Source organism: Corvus kubaryi, unplaced genomic scaffold (assembly GCF_017639235.1).
Source record: "Corvus kubaryi isolate FWS band 111438036 unplaced genomic scaffold, C.kubaryi_AGA036_p1.0 67, whole genome shotgun sequence".
Classification (NCBI taxonomy): Eukaryota; Metazoa; Chordata; class Aves; order Passeriformes; family Corvidae; genus Corvus; species Corvus kubaryi.
The window spans coordinates 7,017,166-7,036,138 of record NW_024582055.1 but is presented as its reverse complement, the minus strand read 5'-3'; the positions used below and the strand labels follow the sequence as shown (position 1 = coordinate 7,036,138).

General features: G+C 36.6%; 1 long non-coding RNA gene across 1 annotated transcript in view; it reads left to right on the top strand.

Moving 5' to 3' along the window:
• Window positions 1–18,973, top strand: part of LOC121674259 — a 41,857-nt gene that overhangs the window by 10,777 nt on the left and 12,107 nt on the right. Inside the window, exon 3 of the long non-coding RNA XR_006019507.1 lies at window positions 10,457–10,533. This is a non-coding gene — a long non-coding RNA (uncharacterized LOC121674259). The remainder of the gene's footprint in view (window positions 1–10,456; window positions 10,534–18,973) is intronic.

The window sequence follows — 18,973 nt, the reverse complement described above, 5'->3', positions numbered from 1 at the left end:
CTGCCCCTCAAGTTATTACTTGTATAAGTACTCAGGCGAGAATAGGGTACTGTAAGGCACACTGAGATAGAAAACAACTATTTTATGACAAATTAGCTTCAGACATTACAGAAGTCTGTATTGGGAAAATAAAGGAACGCAGAAAGATTCTACCATGGCAGTCATTTAAACCAATGCTGCAGCCTGACGGAGTGCTCACGACTGTCCTTGGTGCGTTCAAGTAGTAGAAGGACTTGTGTGCAGTAGAAGGACGTCTGTGGTTTTGTCACTATTGATCAGTGGGGCACAGAATTCCAGTTTATTGTAATTTCATTTCGCCAGCCCTAGACTGTGGAAATGAGTAATCTTTAAACACATTTGCAAAGGGCTGTAAATGTAATTAAAAAGCAAAGCTACTCTGCAATGTAGGTGGAAAAGCCCCCTTAGATCAAGGATGCCCAATATACTTTTCAGTCTTGTCTAACCCATTGGAACTTCCAGATTTATGTTTCCTGAAGGCAAAATCTGAGAAACTGATGAAGTATTTTCGCTTATAGCAGTTTAAATAAGAAGGTGGTCTTTGTATTAAGCTTCTGCAGCAATCTATGTCCTGTGGTCATATCAAATCCTACTGATAATTTAGATGGCAAGGAATAATATAATGAAGAGTTAAGTTTGTTAGTCAAATCGATAAGGATAACATCATTCCACTTCAAAAGAAATGATTTCTCCAATGAGTATCTAATTTACATGTAAACAATGGTTATTTTTAGTTAATTAAATGTCACGATTGTTCAAAGTACACTTACTGATACTTGTGATGTAGTTAAATCATAAACAACACAGTCAAGGAAAAATAATTTGAGACACATTTGCTTGGACTTGCTGCTACTGGAATATCCCTGCAATTGCATTTTGCTTCCTGGAAATGGGACATACGTGGGTAGCTCCTTTTCTGGCTCTAGTACTAGTATAGTAGCAGGGCTGTTCTCCTTTACAACTAAGAAGGGAATCTGCACTGTGTGTCTTAAGTTATTATTGTATTTCCTGATTTAGAATCGAGATCTGTAACACAGAGTGGATATCTTATCGCTTCATTATTTTGGTAAACCAGAAGCAAATGCTGACAAAAGGCATTCCTGTGTTCTCAGCAGTACAGTTGATTTCTTCTCCTGAGGTTCACTTTATGGCTAGAAAATTTTATAGTGACAACTGTATATCTTATTTTTGTTTGGTTTGTTTTCTGATGTTGATCTTTACTGATTCTTGCCTGCAGTGTATCCTTGAATTTGAATGAATAGACAGTTTATTGTGGAGGAAGAGGAAGAATATACGCAGAGGACAGAGAGGATGGGAATTGGAAGGCTTTGTGGCCTTTAGATTCTGTCATAGCAATTTGATTTCTAATCAGAGACTTTTTTTATTATCCTGGCATCACCTGTCATCCTGATGAGGATAATGATTTAAGTGTGGTACATATGTACTTCCTTTAAATTAAAAATAGGCTCCTTTTAGCTCTGTGGCTCTTCAGGATGTCTTTCATTTTTCTTTGACAAGTTAACACTGGTTTTCATTTTAGCTCAGAATGCACTTCATAAAATACAAGTAGACAAATTCTGCCAGGGACCATGACTTGTAAAAGCATTTGTAAAGGGATGGCACATTTTCTAAATGTTTTGTTTGTAAAGTAGCTAATAATCAAAAATTTCACTGTGCAACAAACAACCGAAAAAAGATTGAATTCACCTCTTTTCGTAAGAAGGAGCTGTTTGTGATGATGGAAATTAGAGATATTTTAGCAGAATTGAATGCTCTCACTCACAGAGCTGAAACCCTGGGTACTGCACAACATGATATGAAACCCAGCTGGAAATCCTTATTTTCTTACTCTGTTACAAACTTGATGGATAAGGAAGTTATGGTTGACCTTTCACGAAAAGCAAATCATGAATGTATATATATATATATATATATATACACCTATATTATGTCCCCACTGGATTCCTTATTTATCTGGTATGAAGGAATCATATACATGATTTCTGTTGAACATGTGTAACTGTGTATATTTCTGCTTGGGCTGAGGTTTTTCCTTTATTAGTACTATTGTGTGGATCACCTTGTTGTGATGTATTTTTCAATGCAGAAAGAGAAAATAATAACATATTTTTTAATGTAGGAATGCAAGTTTTCTGTATCTTGAGGCTATCTCAAGCGTTATTTGGATTAAATGAATCATTATTAGGATTAAAATAGGATTAAATGTTAGGATTCCCACTTTGAGGTAATTGGCCTGTGTTGATCTGAGGGTTAGGGACCACAGCATTTTCAAAACCTTTCTCAGAGGTTTCTCACCCTTAACTTTGTGTCACTCATATAAATGTATCATTTTTGGAATTAATATTTGTCATTTGAAATGATGTACATGTAGAAGGAAACACCCACATTGAACAGCATAACAAAAACCTAAATATGGGCAAACTGGTGATGATCCTTGAAAGGAAATTGTAATTAAGTTTTTAATTATTTATTATTACCTCTGTAATCATTTCATGTCTGAACAGTAGCTCATAATAAAAAATCTCTATCACCTAGAGCTGTGAGGCAATGGCTTTCCATTAGTCATCATACCCTGCATAATGAGCAGCATTGCTAATGAGACAAAACACACTTCAAAGTTATTCAATCAGCAGTCTGAATAATGAGATTTTACACAAAAATGTAAATACTGAGCATGCAACAAAAGCAGTAAGGTGGATTATAGCTTTTTCTTTTAAGCCACCATGAATGGAAAGATTGAAAGGAATTTAATTACTTTTTATAAGTAATATAATGTTCCACAGATTCATAAGAAAACAGAATAGGCCAGGGCACTTGGTGCTTTAGAAGAATATGAATTTAAATAATAGACATAACTGCTAAGAATAAGCTTTATTGGAAGCTGTAACTTTGCGTTTAAATTTTTGTGGGAAACATCTGCAAAACATTTCTTATAATGAATCAGAAGAATATTAATACCATATTTGACAAATATGTCAGACTTAGAGATCAGCCTCTAGTATACATTGATGCAAATTACATTAAAATGTAATATAATATAATATAATATAATAGGCGTCAAGCCTGTCAGAATTCAAGGAGCATCTGGACAATGCTCCAGGCATGCTGCTTAACTTTAGGTAGTCCTGTGAGGAGCACAGAGTTGGACTTGATCCCGATGTGTCCTTTACAATTTGAGATATTCTATGTTAATATTACATAACGTAACAGCAACCTGAGAAAGGATGATGTGTGACTGAGAGTTGAACATAATTTTTTCACATGTACAATCATACGGTTTTTAATCCTGCTACTCGAGAGAAGCAAAACTAGAGGACAATGTTTCAGTTTTATTTAAAATGCCAGGAAAATCAGTATCAGAACTGTTAAAACTAATGGCAGTTTCATGGTAGTTATTACTGAAAAATAAAAATTTTTACTGATTGAAACCAGGAACATTTGGGATTTGACTTTGGGTGTTTTGGAAGGTCTATGTTGCAGGATCATGCTTTTTTCAGAATAATTCCTATCCATTTATAGGAAATAAAAAATTTCTTTGATGTAAAATTCTGCAAATATTCAGGTGGCTCTTTATAAATCAATCAGTAGGTTATGATTATTAGTAATACCAAACTCAGGTTTATAGCAGTGTGCTCCCTTTATAATCATGTGAGCAGGGAAAAGATTTGCTGCTGGCCATCTGCTGTTCAGGCAGGCTGCACTAACCTTTCACCTGCCTGAAAGAATGAAGGTGCTCTTTAGAAAATGACACCAGAATTGTATTTAAAATTATTACTTGGAGCTGCAAAAAGTTGTCAAAATCTGAACCAGTAATGGATACAATATAACTTTGAATTACTGAGTTATATTGCATTTAAGAGAAATCCATTATATGGGTCCTACAAAATCGATTATCCCTTATGGAAAGAACAAACCAGCAAAGAAACGAAAAAAACCCTCCAAGCAAAACAAAAACTTTGTCTGAAAAATAGGCAAATTTCTAGTGAATATTTTTTACGTTGCTGATTTCACTAAATCTATTTTTACAATGTAAGCCACTAATTATCTCTGGTTATCAAACCAGATTTAGTGGCTGTGAGCTGAATCTCAGTGTATTCAGACTTCAAATGCAAACCATGAAGTTTTTTCTGTCCCCAGTTCAGTGAGAAGCAACTCAACCAAAATCAATAAAGAAATGTCAGTTGTAACAAACTTGTACAGAAGAGATTGGGATTAGGATTTCCGAATTTATCTGTTAAAAAGGGATTGCAACAAAGGACAGTAAACTTATTGAGCTTCAGAAACTTTTTGCTACTTATAAATATCTGATGGTTTAAATACCACTCCTCACAAAATTCATTGCTTCTATTGATCAAATGTGTTTTTAGCTCAGAAGCACATATTCTCTTACTATGAGGTAGCTAGCTGTAAACTGGACCAGGCCTTAAAACAATGGCCCTATAATTTTTAATTGTTCAGTAATAATGTTAATCATGATTAACTCATTTAGTATTAATTTGGTTCTCATAAAATGCTTGTATAGACCTTCTAGACTAATTAGCTTGACCTTAATTTTGAAGGGTAACCAATGACCGTCTAGTGTTAAAGCTTGACTTGGAGCGGAAGGCAGGCTGGGAGCGGATTCCTGAGCACCAAGTTCAGCCTTTTGAAATTTCCTTCCCACCCTTTGACAATAACTTTGCTGGATAAATACAAGATTGACCCAGTTTGCTGATTGTCAATGAATAATGAGACTTTATGTTCAAAAGGAAAAGATTTTGTGGATCTTGTATACCTGTGGATCTCCTTAATTTCTGTAATGTTTGATGTAGTTAAAACTTTACTCTTCTGGGAGTAATAATGCTTGTACATCAGCACAGGAATGTTTAAGAGGGTCTGGAATAAAAGCATATGCCTTAACACCAAGTTTAAACATAAAAAAATTAAGTGTATTTAACATATATTTCTTCAAAAAGGGCCGCACCACACCAAGAGGGAGAGACAAATAATTCCCTGAGAAAATAGTGATTTCATTTGTCCTGTATGCAGGACATCATGACTCCAATAAGATCATACAAATTTCTGTCTCAGCTCTACAGTAAGTGAGAAAAAGATTGTGCATATCACTTCCTTTGCTGTGCCTTCCTTCTAATATTCTAATAGATCTGTCTCTTACTAAGAGACAGAGTTTGAAAATGGTGTTATTAAACTCTGAAAGTGGTCTGCAAGTCATTGTTCCCCTAATACACATTTTTCTTCAGGGAGCCCTGCCACAAGGATTTGCACAGCCGTTCTGTGTACACAAACTACCTTAACACAGGTATTGACTCCCATGTGCTTCTAAATGAAACCTGAAACTCCATTGTACCTGAGATTTTATTAATTCAGCATAACAGGGAGGAGGTGAGCCAGTGGTGAAAACGCCAATCTGAGGTGCCACTATCCTATAGTCAGACACTCACACTCCTGACATGTTCATTTGAAGCAAATATTTCTGGAGGGACAGAGATAAGGTGGGTTTATCATTCTTTACTATTAATGCAGTTCCAAAACATCTTTTTTACCTGCAGATTATTTTACAGTGTAGGATAAAACCACTATGTACATTTTAGAATTGCAAGTTGAACAGTGTGTTTTCTTCCTGGGAATGCACCTCTGTACCATCTGTATACTGCTAAGCTGCATCTCATGCATTTTGTAAAGCTCATTTTTCCAGGGCCACTTTATGGCTCAGGATTTAGTAATAATATGCATTTACTTTTAAACCTCCTTTGGATTCCTGAGGTACTTCTTAATTTGATGAAGTGCTTTCTTTCATTTTATAATTCAGAATCAACAACTTATTGACACCTTCATACTTGAAAGAGTTTGGGGTGTTAAAGTGTTTCTGCTTTTGATTTTATCTCAGACAAGAACCTCTATATTCATAATACAAGTTTAAGAGAAAGTAAAAGATTCCATCTCAGCTGTGAGAGATCTGCCCAGATGTTCTCACAACTTCTAGTCATCTCTGAGCTCCCTAAAGCAGATATTCTGATCATTTTAGCAGCCAGGGAATAGAATAATCTAAACCATTAATTAACCAACTCCATTAATGTGACCATTTCAGACATGGAAAAACTGAGGTGTGGAAATATATATAAGGTCCTTAATTTATACATTTTGAGGCACTTTTACTCACCTTCTTAATCACACATCAACAACTAAATAAAACCACTAAGGTTGTTTTTTAGGAACCAGCATTCTGGAAGAAGTCTGGCTTATGATTTCTTTTGTTCTGGTTTGTTTTGTTTTGGGTTTTTTTTGAGAAATAGTGGTGATTTTTCTAAACTGGGATTTTAATGAAGAAGCCAGTGACCCATCCTACACTGACAGATAGAGAGGGATACTTCAAGTACAATAGTTTGATTGCCAGAATTTGACACAAAGTAGATAAGGTATTTTATCTTTTTCATACACTAGATTATGCATTCTCCTTACTTTGGCATTTCTGATATATTTTCTGAGAACCAATTTTGTCTCATGTAAATGGTTCTCTGGAGAATTTCTTAACTAGAAGCGGCAGAAATGAAAAATAAAGCCTACCATTAGGAGAAAAATATTTTCCATTGTTGGCACAAAAAATACTCAAGATATGCACATGGCCAGGAAAACCACTATTTGAGTTTGTTCAGAAAAATATCATGCTGTTTTGTCAAAAGTAACACTTGTATCTCATGAAATTGGGCAAGACAAGCAGTCCAAGTTATAGAGAGATGATAAATCACTCCTGTTCTTAACCAAAAGAGTCTCAGGCTGAGAGCTATATACATTTTAAAATTAAGAAGCAGTAGAAGTGAAGATCATTTGCTAACAAATATAGATGCATCTCAAACCCATTTGAAAGCCAGACATTCCCCTTCTGCCAAGAGACAGGAAAGAATTTTGAGCACAGTTGAAACTGTTAAAGCACAACAGCAGTTAATCCTCTTCATTCATTACCAAGTTATGGCTGGAAATAATAATTGCACTGAAACCAATGACCACACAATGAATAGAGAGCACTCCACAAGTGATGACTGTCCAGGTATATTCCTGATTGCTTTTGGTCTGCAGAGGATAGAACTGAATTAAGTAATTTCTAGCCTTCTCTCGTTACCCAGGTAGGGCAATTTGTATCAAATCACACCAGAGGTTCACATAGCTTATCCTTATTGTGGAAACTCAAGTTACACTAATGCAACTGATAAAATTTACTCACCACCTTCCAAGAAAGAGGGATATGAGAGATCCGTGGTAGAAGGTACCTTTGTTCTACCTAAGATTTAGAAGAGTGCAGGGGAAAAAAATTACTTGACGTTATATAGGGCTCACAGCGTTACAAGGCTCATTATATTTTCTCAAAATCCAGGTTATATTTCTTGGCATCTCCTCAGACTTTATCAGTGCAGAGATTCTGACTCTGTTCTGTTCATTTGCACTACAGCCCAGATTTTTTCCTGTCACCACATGTACCGTTGCTTTCTTGCTTTACACCTTCTCTCCTGTGGAAACTTCTCATTTCCATTTGGCACTTCTGTTCCCTGCCTTGCTTCAGAAAACCTTCATCTTTCCTCTTACTGTTGCAATCTGCTACAATTCTTTAGCTCCTTTCAGGTGATTCTGACCACCATCAAGCTTCAACCCACCTACAGGCCCCAGACTAGGTCTCTTCTTGTGCCCCAATATACAGACCTGAACTGAAACCAGCTACTGTGAGGTTTGGCAACAGCACTGGCATTGTGACTCTAATATAAAAATCCATGTTATCAGACCCTGTCAACATTTCTTCAGGTTTAGGTGCTCTGATTTTTCTTTTCACCTGATTTTTTATTTCTAAGGTACTACATTTTCCTAGTTAGAAACTAGCTGAGATTTCCCTGATTGTTGTTAAAATACCACAAAAGGGTGCAAGTCTCTTATGTCCTTGCAAGAAAATTTCAATGTATGTGCAAGAAAAATAAAAAAAATCCCTGTTTCTTTTTTTTCTGAGATGATGAGTTAATCCTGTTAATGGTTTTCCTGTTTCTGCTGCTGTGCTTCCCCCTTCTGTGCAAATACGGGCAGAGTTGCTGGTGTTACATAAAGAATATATAGCAGTAGTTTATTGTCTTCTTCAAATTAAATATTCGGCACATTTTTTTCCTGGTGTTCTTTTCTCCTTTCCTGAACACCTTTGTTGCCTATTACCATAGGCAATATAAACCTGGTTGAAAAGAAATCATCTTTATAGAAACAAGAAGACTGAAACCAGATAGAAATTGCTGCAAAGAATAAATGCTAGACTGATGTTTTCAAAAGAATAAATGCTGTTTTCAAAATTTTGGAAGGTGTACAAGTAATATTCTTCTGTAATCTATTTCCAGAAGTCTCCTGCATTGTGTAAGTCACTCCTTTCATCAATGTCTGTGGCCAGGCAGATCCTAATACTGTCAAAAGATGTTCAAACATGATTATTATTTCAAATATCAATGGATATTTTCTCAGCAAATGGATTTTTGAAAATTTGAGATGTTAAAGGTATATGCACACTGAACTCAGTAACCTGCATCCAGATGCTGATTTTCAGTAAGAAACGTGCCATAAATCAAGAGACATTGTAATTACTGATGGGTATTCTTTACATCTCAAGAGTTGGCTGAGAAGACTGAAAATGTGTATTCTTTGCTTACAGTTGAGGTTGGAATTATTCCTTGCCATGGCACTGGTATGAAGTTTGTTTTAAAACATGAAAGATCCTCTTAAGATTCCTGAAAAATGGTATTAAAATTTATTGTTAGATATTGCTGATTGTGATTGAAAACCACTTCATTAAATTACAGTAGAGGGAGATGAAGGACATCTTGCAGCAATGAAAATGGTTACAAATTTAATTAAAACATTAAATTATTGTTGGAATAAAGGTCATAATCATAAAATGTAATTGAAGGAACTACATTAGCATGTACCCTAAGGTATCCTTTCCATTTCAAAATATATATTACATATTTGACATTTAAAGAGGAAAGAGGTACCATTTTATCTGGATGGATGAACGGTGATGGGGAGAACTGTTATACATAATACAGTTTAAGAGCCCAATTTTTCAAAAAATCATTTGCTCCTTGCATAGGTGCAACACACTATTTTTATGTCTCTGACTGAGGAAATTCACCTTATTTATTGAGCACCATGGACCTGCTCAGAGCAGAGGACATCGTATCATACACTAAGGCTTTATCTCCGTGGAAAAAGTGTAACTTTTCCCACAGCCTTCAGAGAGTATCCTGGTTTAACTCTGGTTACGTTCATGCCATTTATCACTCCATTTTCTCTCCCTTGCAGCAGGTTAGGGAGCAAACACCGCATAGGGAGAGAAAGGAGAAGCTGCCAGAACATCTATCCATAAAAGCCTGCTGAAAGTACACTGCTAATGCTGCTACAGGACAGCTGTCACCTCATCTCCTGGGAATCACTTTTTCTAAACAGAAAACACCCCAGAACTGAATAAACTTTCTTCTTAATAATTTTTCCTAAATACTCCGCAGTAGTCTCCGAATTCAGATAAGGTCTTGTAAAATATTGTCCATATCTTTCTGCATTCACTGCTATCTTTTGGAAAAAGGATGGGGTATTTTTTGAAATATCTCAGAGGGGGAAATCAGAGTGAGTACACTTAGAAAATTTACATATCTCTGTAGAAATTTTTTTTCATGTGTATTTGGGGAGAAAGTCAGGATAGCCAAGCTGGATTTCATGGATCAGTGCTGCAGATTGAAATGCTTTATTGAAGTAAATCACTTTACACTGTGGAAACAAAATAAGAATCATGCATCAGTTTCTAATAACAAAGTAATTCTTAAGATTCTTCAATAGCAGCAGAAATCCCCTAAATCTTCTTTAATGACCATCATTTTTCATTGCTGTTTCTCCAGACATTATTCCGGTTGCCATATGCCTCCCCATCCTGACCTGTTGCATCAAAGCCACTTGAGGAGCAGTAGAAGACTGCTCAGACCGTTTCTCCTCATCTGATAGTTCAGGTCCATAGTATTTGCTAGAAAGCTAATGCCAAGAGAGTTAGTAAAATACGTTGTAAACCCCGTGAGTTTTTTTCAAAGTTTAAATCTACTTCTGTTATATGTTCTCATTTTTTTTTCCCTTTTCTGCAAGTACCAAAGGCTTCTTTGCCTTCTCCTGCTTTACCTTTTCTTTTTTTCCCATGCTTTCTTATATTCAAATGCATTCCTTTATTAGCAAAAATATTTGATACAAAAATCAAAAAAGATGAATCAGGATTTGGAGAAGATATCAGATATTGCTTCTTAGAATTATGACATGAATTCTGTTTCCCAAACACAGGATTTCAAGATCCATACTGCTATTTTTCTATTCCGTTATATCCAAGCTTCTTCTGAATCCTTCATTATTTCCTTTACAGAGAATTGTGACATGTGACACAATGGAATACAGATTTCAGTACCATTTGGATTTGCATTGGGATCTCCAGGAACCCTGGTATGTAAGTGAATCCTAGATTTTGGCCATTTTGGCAAATATCAGTTCTCAGCAAACGCTTAAATGAGCCAGTAGAAACCCTCCATAATAACGTCGCAGTGGTTATCTAAATAGGGAGTTCTGATCTATTGTCCTTATTACTGATCTAAATTAATCCACATATTCTGAAAGGTAGTAGGGTGTGCTCAGGATTGAGACCATTGTATGACACTTGTGTGGCTGCATCCTGCAGTGCTGTGTTTTCTGTAGATTATGTCACTACTTTATCTCTCCTCCCTTACATGAACCATTAAAAAAAAAAAAAACAAGTTTCAAAGGAATTCAGCATGAATTATTTAGTATGATTTTTCTGCTTTAAAAGCTGAAAGAACAAGATTAATTGCATTGTATTTTTTAGTATTTGAAACATCAGAAAGAAATATAGTAGGAAAATTAATATTTGACACTTGGGTCCATTAATGAAATTGGAAGGGATATCCAGTTTACTGATAAGGCACTTCTGAAGACCTATTTAGAGTTCCAGCCTGAGTCATGACATTGATGAAAGAAGTGAAGGAAAAAATATACATAGATCAAATGAAAAAGGAGTAAAAAGCAGAATTATTTAGAGCACAAGGGGCTAAAATGGCAGTGGGTGACCGCAATAATTTCAGGGAATAAGGAAAAAAATGACAAGTGCCTGAGAGGAAGCTGTATATTTTGTAAAAGGAACTAAACTGAACTTGAAATTAAGATTCAGGCATTGCTACATTTCTGTTGCTCAAATAAGCAGAAGATTTTTTCTGATAAATGGTTTGGGTTTTTTTCCTTCTGCTTCCCAACACCCGAAAACTGTTCATTATCACAACATCAAAAAAGACAGATAGAGGTATTCTAGAACAGATGAGACAAGAAACTTAAGTGAAAAATGTGTAGATTTTGTTTACTTGCTATTTTGCCAATTACTTACAAAATCTAAATGTAGTTTATTGCTAAGTGAGAGAAAGCTGTCCTTAATTACAACAGCCAGTGTTACTTTTCTATTATTAGCTATTTGGTTTTATACTTTTTCTGTCTATTGTCTCTGAATCAATCAGTATAAAAACATGCTTGTGGTAACCGGAATAGTCTCATGGGAGCTGCTGAAGCAAATTAACAAAACGGAGGGACATTTAGCATTTAGAGATTAGCAGCACAAGAATTCAAAATTCATCTCACTTGCTTTAGCATGGAAAAAAAATCTCAGCCTACAAACAGTTAAGGAAAAAAAATGAAGCAGGATGAGTCTCCTACTCTGTTTATTTTTGATCACTCTTGTGGGGTTCTTATCTATGGCAGTTTTTTATTATACTAAAAAAATATGCAGTTTACAAGTTTTCTATTTTGAATTATTGGCATTATTCCATTCCATTTGAGTTACATAAACAGATCACAGCTCATCACCAGTTGTCAAACCCAGCTGGTTCTTATAATGTGTGGCCAATTTCTCGAATTTCAAATGCACATAATCCATAATTACTGAATACCTAACTTCCAATTCATTCATTTGAATTTGAGGCATAAAACTAGTGCCAGGTCCTCTGTTGAATCAGGAAAGCTGAAAAGCACATAGAAAAATTAGAATTAAGAGATGCAAAGACTGGTAAAACAGAAAGGAAGATAAACTTCTACTTGTTTGTAAGTACTTCCTAAAGCTACTCAGAAGTCATATGAAGGCTGCAATATCAAATAAAATGGCAGTGAAAGAAAACAGATAAGGAAAAGAAGAAGTCTGGTAGCGCACAGGGAAAAGGAGGCAGTGCTGCTGTTTCAGTGTGGCTTCAGTGAATTGCCAGTTTACATCTTAGAAACCTTGCAAGACTGCAGTGAAGCATTTAATGTAATACAGAGGGTCCTGGATGCTGGCAGAGAAAAAATCAGAATACCTTGAAGAGCAATGTCATTATCTCAAAATTTACAGTGATTAAAATTTTTCCAAGCTTTTTATTTTTCCTCTTTCATCAGTGGTTTTTTCCCTTCTAACTGATCATTCATTTTCAGTCCGTTGTTAAACAGCTTTATCAAATGAAGGCTGGGTGGCTCTGTAATGAGAACACACCCAATAAAAATGCTTTCAATTACATTTTTAAACTGCAAAATATCAAATTACTGCTGTATGAGGATGCTCCATTGAAAACTCCAGGATTACAAGAGAGGTCATTATGTTTCTCTGCTACATGGCTTTGAAGTATAATACCAGAGTGTCACCTTAAATATGATTCATTGAAAATGTTACAGTGAACAAACCAATTTTTCATTTCTAGAGTCCTGCAATCAGTGAAAGAGTTCATACAAAGCAAGAAACAGTGTAAACTTTAATTTCTTTATTTCTATCACTACTAGAACTTTTGGATGATAAAATAGAAAATATTTTTTAAAAATGTGATGTAGTTTTCACTATATCTCTGATTTATTGAATTCTTATATTTCCCCTCATTGCGGTTATAGCCACAAGTGCTACTTTATTTCATCTTTTGGTTCCCATTCACTAGCTAACAGTGGGCTGATAGAGAAGTGATGGAGTTACAGGAGATCCAAGTTTAGCTCCTTATTTTGTCATTCCCATGATGCCTTTCAGAAATTAATGTTCCAGTGTAGCTAAGTTCCATCTGCAAAAGACATTTAGATACTCAGAAAGCAGTGGAGTGTAAGTGCTGAATCACTTGGTTTTAGAAATCTTACCCAAATCTCTCTGTGGTCAAGTTCCCAATTTCTGAACTCAGGCTTTCTTAATCACCAGGATTACAGATTTTTCAGAGGCCATGTCTAGCATAAATCACGTTTTTTTATAAGAAAACACCAAACCTCAGACCTTTCCATTCAGCATTAATTTTACCTACTTAACTACTGAGTATCACATACCTATTAATAAAGTTGCTTAGGGCAACACAGCTGCATTTTCTACACACTGCCAGAATGACCTGTACGTAGATTAAGGTGGGAGAGTACAATGGGTGTATCTAAATGGAAAATTTAATGCTTTGCAATGGCTCTTTTGTAGTTTGGAGTTATGTCATGTTCACTAGAATATGCCATGTGTGCAGTTAGAGCTGTTTCCTTCCCAAAGGAGGAAAGGTGGGAGTTCTTTCCTGCAGTATCACCTAGAGCACCCCAATCTCAGGGTGGGCATAAGGTCCTCCAGCAGTTTATTCCCTGGGCACAAATGGGGTCCTGTCAGGAGTGAAAGGCTTGTGCCATGTATGATGTTCAGACCATCAGTGGCTGTGAAAGAGAAGCAGTAAAGTGGATTTCATTACCAGCAAACATAACTTGTGATTGCAGTTCCAAAATGGAGCACCAGACCAAACTTAGACCACTTGGTAAAGCGTGTGCACTGAAACAGGACCAGCAGGATTCCTGTGTATGGGAATTCAGGGGTCTGCACAATGCACAGGTCACTTACAGAGCTCTGTACATTCCCTCTGGGTTTGGAGTAGGTACCTCAGAGCCTGATTGCTCCACCATCCCGCACAGATGGAGGGAATCTCACCTTTCAAGCATCAGCTTCGTGCAATTTTTAAGAGCATCTTTTACTTTTTGCACATTTTTGTGGTATCACAGAACGCTATATTCCTGCTGGCAGATGGAATGGATGTTTAACCAGAATTAAATTAACTTTCAAAACTAAATCTGTTTCCCTCTCCCCTTGAGAAATCCTGCCTAAGAACAGTATGCCTCTCTTTTAGGCTACGTAGGGCCAAAACCTCAGGTAGCAGGGCCTCTGATAGCTGTACTGCTTGCACATCTTAGAAGGGGTGTTTATGTAGCATTTACTGTTCTAGACTACATTTTAACTGTTACGTGATATTTAGATTCCAAACAATTTTTACTTATTTCCTGCTTGATTTGTATTTTACGTTAACGATTGTTGCATAATGATTTGCTTTTTGTTGTTCATTGAGCAACTCAGCTTCCAGCTGTGATAAAGTAAACATCTGTCCTTTTCCTGGTGCTGACGTGGGAGGCCATATGGGCACTGAGAAATTCACAATACAAGAACTGCATATTAATGATTAGCTACTTTCCTTCTAGCACAAGGGGTTTCTTGATGATGTGAGGTGTAATAGAATAGAACCACAAAATAGCAGAAAAATTCGGGTTGGTTTTCTGGACGTCACATAGTCAAAGCAGAGCTGTCTAGGTCAGGTTTCTCACAGCCTTGTACAGTCGCAATCCAAGTAATTATCAAAAGTGCAGGAACTGGACTAAAAGTGAAGAAGAATAATTCAGTCCCCTTCAGACCATGTATCCCTATCCAGTCAATCCATTAATATACATAAAGGAGTATCAGGCACGACTTCAAATGTTCCATGCTCCTTACTATTAAAAAAACGTATTTGTGTAGTTCCAGCTATTGATTGCACAAAATGGGAGATCGTGTCAATATTCATAAACACCGGAAGGGAGGTTGTAAATTGAAAGCAGGGAATAATGGAATTTTTTTATGCCAGTATGCCAAAGCTGCAAGGAAACAGTACATGTGCAAAGATATTTACAATTATGAGTACAAACTAAGTAAAAATGCCTGTGATTGCTCTGACCTTCAACTCATTACATTACTAATTACCTTCATATTCCTCAATATAAAATAAACATGTTTTAATTATATTTATGCACAAGTGCATTTGAAGTTTGGATAAACACTCATGAATAAATGAAAAACCCAATGAGCACCAGACTTTGTAAGAAAAGCACTGACAAAAGATTTAATTGTAGCTTTGAGAGTGGTTCTGATGCAACATTATCCCACCTAGTGTAAGTTTTAAATTATATTTGATTATAAAGATTATAGCTTCTTACATAAAGCAATCACTTGCCTGACAATTCCATGGAAGAGAGAAAGGAAACCTAGCAACATGGCAATTCCAGTTATTATAAATGGACCCTTGCAAAAGGTATAATCTGTTTGAAAACTTTGCCTTTAGTATTTGATGCAAGCTGTAAGTCAACTCAGTGAAGGGGCCTTTAAGTCCTCTATGTCTATGGCCAAGAGAGGAGTTGTGTTCAGGCACCTCATGGATCAAAACCATCATTTCTGAAAGATTTGGCAGGGGTTCTGTGAAGTTATTTCTTAATAGATCCTGAACTTGACATTTTTGACACTATCCCTGACTTTGCTGTTTATCTTTGCCTGTCCACGTCTCCTTGCTAGGATTGCCTTGGTGTGCACTCACAGAGTTGGTTTGCTGCCAGCAGGGAATTCTACAGCATGTGAAAGGATGGATCTGTCATACATAATTTCAGACATTGTAAATCCAGTCTTAAAAGGGTTCCTAACTTTGATTTTAGGTGCTTACTATAGGTCTCTGATGTTCAAAGTGGTAAATACTTTTGCTACTACAAGTACCACAAATACTACACCACCAACTGTTGCAAGTGCTTTTAGTGCATGGTACTACTTATAAAATTGTTTTAACCCAGAATTTCTCTTCTCCGCTTTTCATGTTGTCTGGACTATGAAGCACAGAGATAACAGGCTGCTGACAAGTCATATCAGATATCCTTTAAGTGTATTGGGTTTCCAACACTTCTATCTTGGAAGACTCAATGCTACAGTGCAGGGTATCTGGGATAGCCGTACTGCTAAATCCCAGTGTATTTACTTTTTCAAGGCTGACAATTCCCATCTACCTGTTTTTCTTTAATCATTAAGACAATGAAAATGTAAAAATATCCAATTTACAATTATGTATTGAGAATCCCACATTATATCACCCTTCTGTTGTGATCTGATTGGGGGAAGAGTATAAATGAAGCCTATGTATTTGAGTTTAAATTCTTGTGATTTCTTTATGAAGCACCATGAGATTGCAGGTCAAGGCAGTAAATGAAGATGGGTCTAGATTTTTTTTAGGATTCAGTTAAACTGAGCCAAGAGATATCAAACACGACCATCTTTGCCAATAAAATAAAGGTCAAATTGTCACAAAAAACCCCCCTCAGAATATAGAATTTCAACAAAGAAGCATCAGTAAGTAGCTATGTCATATTTATAGTTATATTTATGTTTATTCATCTGTCGGATTTTCAGTGGAGTCTAGAAGAACTAGACACTTGCTATGTTAAGAACAATTATCACATCACTTTCAGGTTAAATGTTTTCATCCAAATGTCAGTAAGAAGTTTACTCAGTTATTTTTATGGCATGTTATTTTTATAGACACGGCCATGGATTATTCCCCACACACAGAAACAGATAAATTGAGCACTTACTTACCAGATTGTACAGCACTGCAGAAAGTTAGATGGAGCAGCAGTAGCCTAATTCAAATTCGTTTAAAGTACCTCCGCTCTAACAGGATCAGTCACCTTTTCCTATTAATACAGTATTCCTTTTTCTTCTCCTGAGCTTGACAGTTTTCCATGATAAAAGAGATCTTTCTAGCAATAAAACATACTTCTTTTTGTGTAATTAACAGGGCCAAGAATTTTCCAACAAAGCTACAAAAATCAATGAGTGATAAAGAAAATGTTTTGTCCCACTCAGATTTTCTTCTCAAACACACTTCAATTTCACGCCCTTTTGTAAAACAGATGTGTGCAAGTTATTCAGGCTGTTTAAAATCAAGAAACTTCCTCATAGTCACAGGGTTAAATGTGTACAACCAGGGTCTCATACAGGAAAGTAAAACTAGGTCTGCATATCATTATATGATTGCAAAATAGAGCTTGAAAAATATGGTTTCTAATATTCAGTTTCTGCTATTCTTGTCCTGAGGATGATGTTAGCTACCAAAAAATATAGGTTTTTTCAACAAAGCTAAAATTAAAAACATAAAGAGAGGCCAGTACTACCCAGATAGGAGGTTGAGGAACACTAACTCAGTGTGGCCTTGTCCCTGCTGCCTTTTGAATGAGCCCCTCTGTCTCCTGGCACCTGGGGTCTGCTGCAAAGCAGCCACCTGTGCTGAGGATTGTAGGGACAGACACACTGCCTTCCATTATGTTTTTCACCAGCTTTTCTTCCTGGCTCCTTCTCTGGAACCTGTCCAGCTTGTTTATTTGTGGACCCTACATGCAATTTTCCCAGAATCGAACAGAGGTTTTGCTTTTGAGGAAGTTGAGTTACTGCAGAGAAAATAGGCACAAAAAGGAGAGCAAGGATATAGATGTTGGTTGACAGCAAAGACACTCTCTGATAGAAAGTGCTTTCAATTTTTCTGTTATATTCACCATCCAAGTTCCCACTGCCTCTGAATTACCAATTAAAATTCACTTTTGTTAATAAATCTTCTCGAACACACATGACAGCAAATGTTCCACACTTACATCTAGTCTAATAATCAAAATGCTTAACAGTGCAAAATAAATACTCTTGGTGGCTTCCACTGGGTTTTGTGCTTGATATTCTCCTTTCTGACATTACTGTTGTGTCACTCTGTTTAATTGGAAGTAACCCATCCTGCCTGACTGCTCTTTCCTCACTTTTGGTAGCCACTATCTCTGCCTTTCGTTGTGCAGCTTGTTATCTCCAGTGCATGTCCTTTGGGGCTGGCAACCTCAGAGATCTGAAGCAAAGGTCTTTTGAGACAAAATCGCACGTTACAGTGACAAGTTCTCATCTCAGATGTGTTCAGTGTAATTTTCTACTGAAGATGTCATCTTCTAGGACTCTAAATAATATTTTTGTTCAGCCTTATCCACATCTCTGTATTTTTGCAAGTCCTCAATGACTCTGATATCCGCTCCTACTCAGTGCCAGTAATCTTGTTTTCAGTTTCCAGCTAAATAAGGTGTCAGCAGGTGTGTCAACCCATGCTTCCCTGGTGCTACCTCATCATTTTGCAGGGCCAAGTACAGACTGGTGTCTCATTACACTGCCACCTTATAGGCACTTTACTATTTTGACACCCTTTTCTACCAGGCTCTAGGGAGAGGGGATAGCTATCCAGAGGCCCCATGTCTAAACCCGTATTTCACTGTGAACTGCTTCTTAAACTGTGGCCAGAAATTGCTGTGCCTGTTATGTCCAGTGAAACAGATTTGATGTGCATGATCTTCTGTGTAACTATACTTCCTTTTTCTGAGACTATTTCAAAGGAATTGGGGTAAGAGTTCAGGGCAAACACTTACATATGCCCCTTAATCGTAACCTAATCTCTGTGCTAGGCATTTGGTTTTGCTGTGTCAGCAGTGTGGGTTAGCTTTATGATTTGGCCTTGGTTTTTGGCACATGCAGTAGGCCTTGACAGCTTTCTCACCATCCTTGCTCTCCTGAGTCCGTGGTATAAATTATCTCTCTCTCTCCTCTTCATTTCTTTCCATTCTCAAATGCCTTTTTTGTAGCGTTATAATGTTTTCAAGCTGCTTTATGAATCACTGTCATTTAAGCACTGTTCCCCTTTCCCTCCAGAGGAAGTGGGAGCTTCCTATTGATGTACTAGTTTGAAAACAAACCAGTGGGAGGCACTAAGTCAGAATA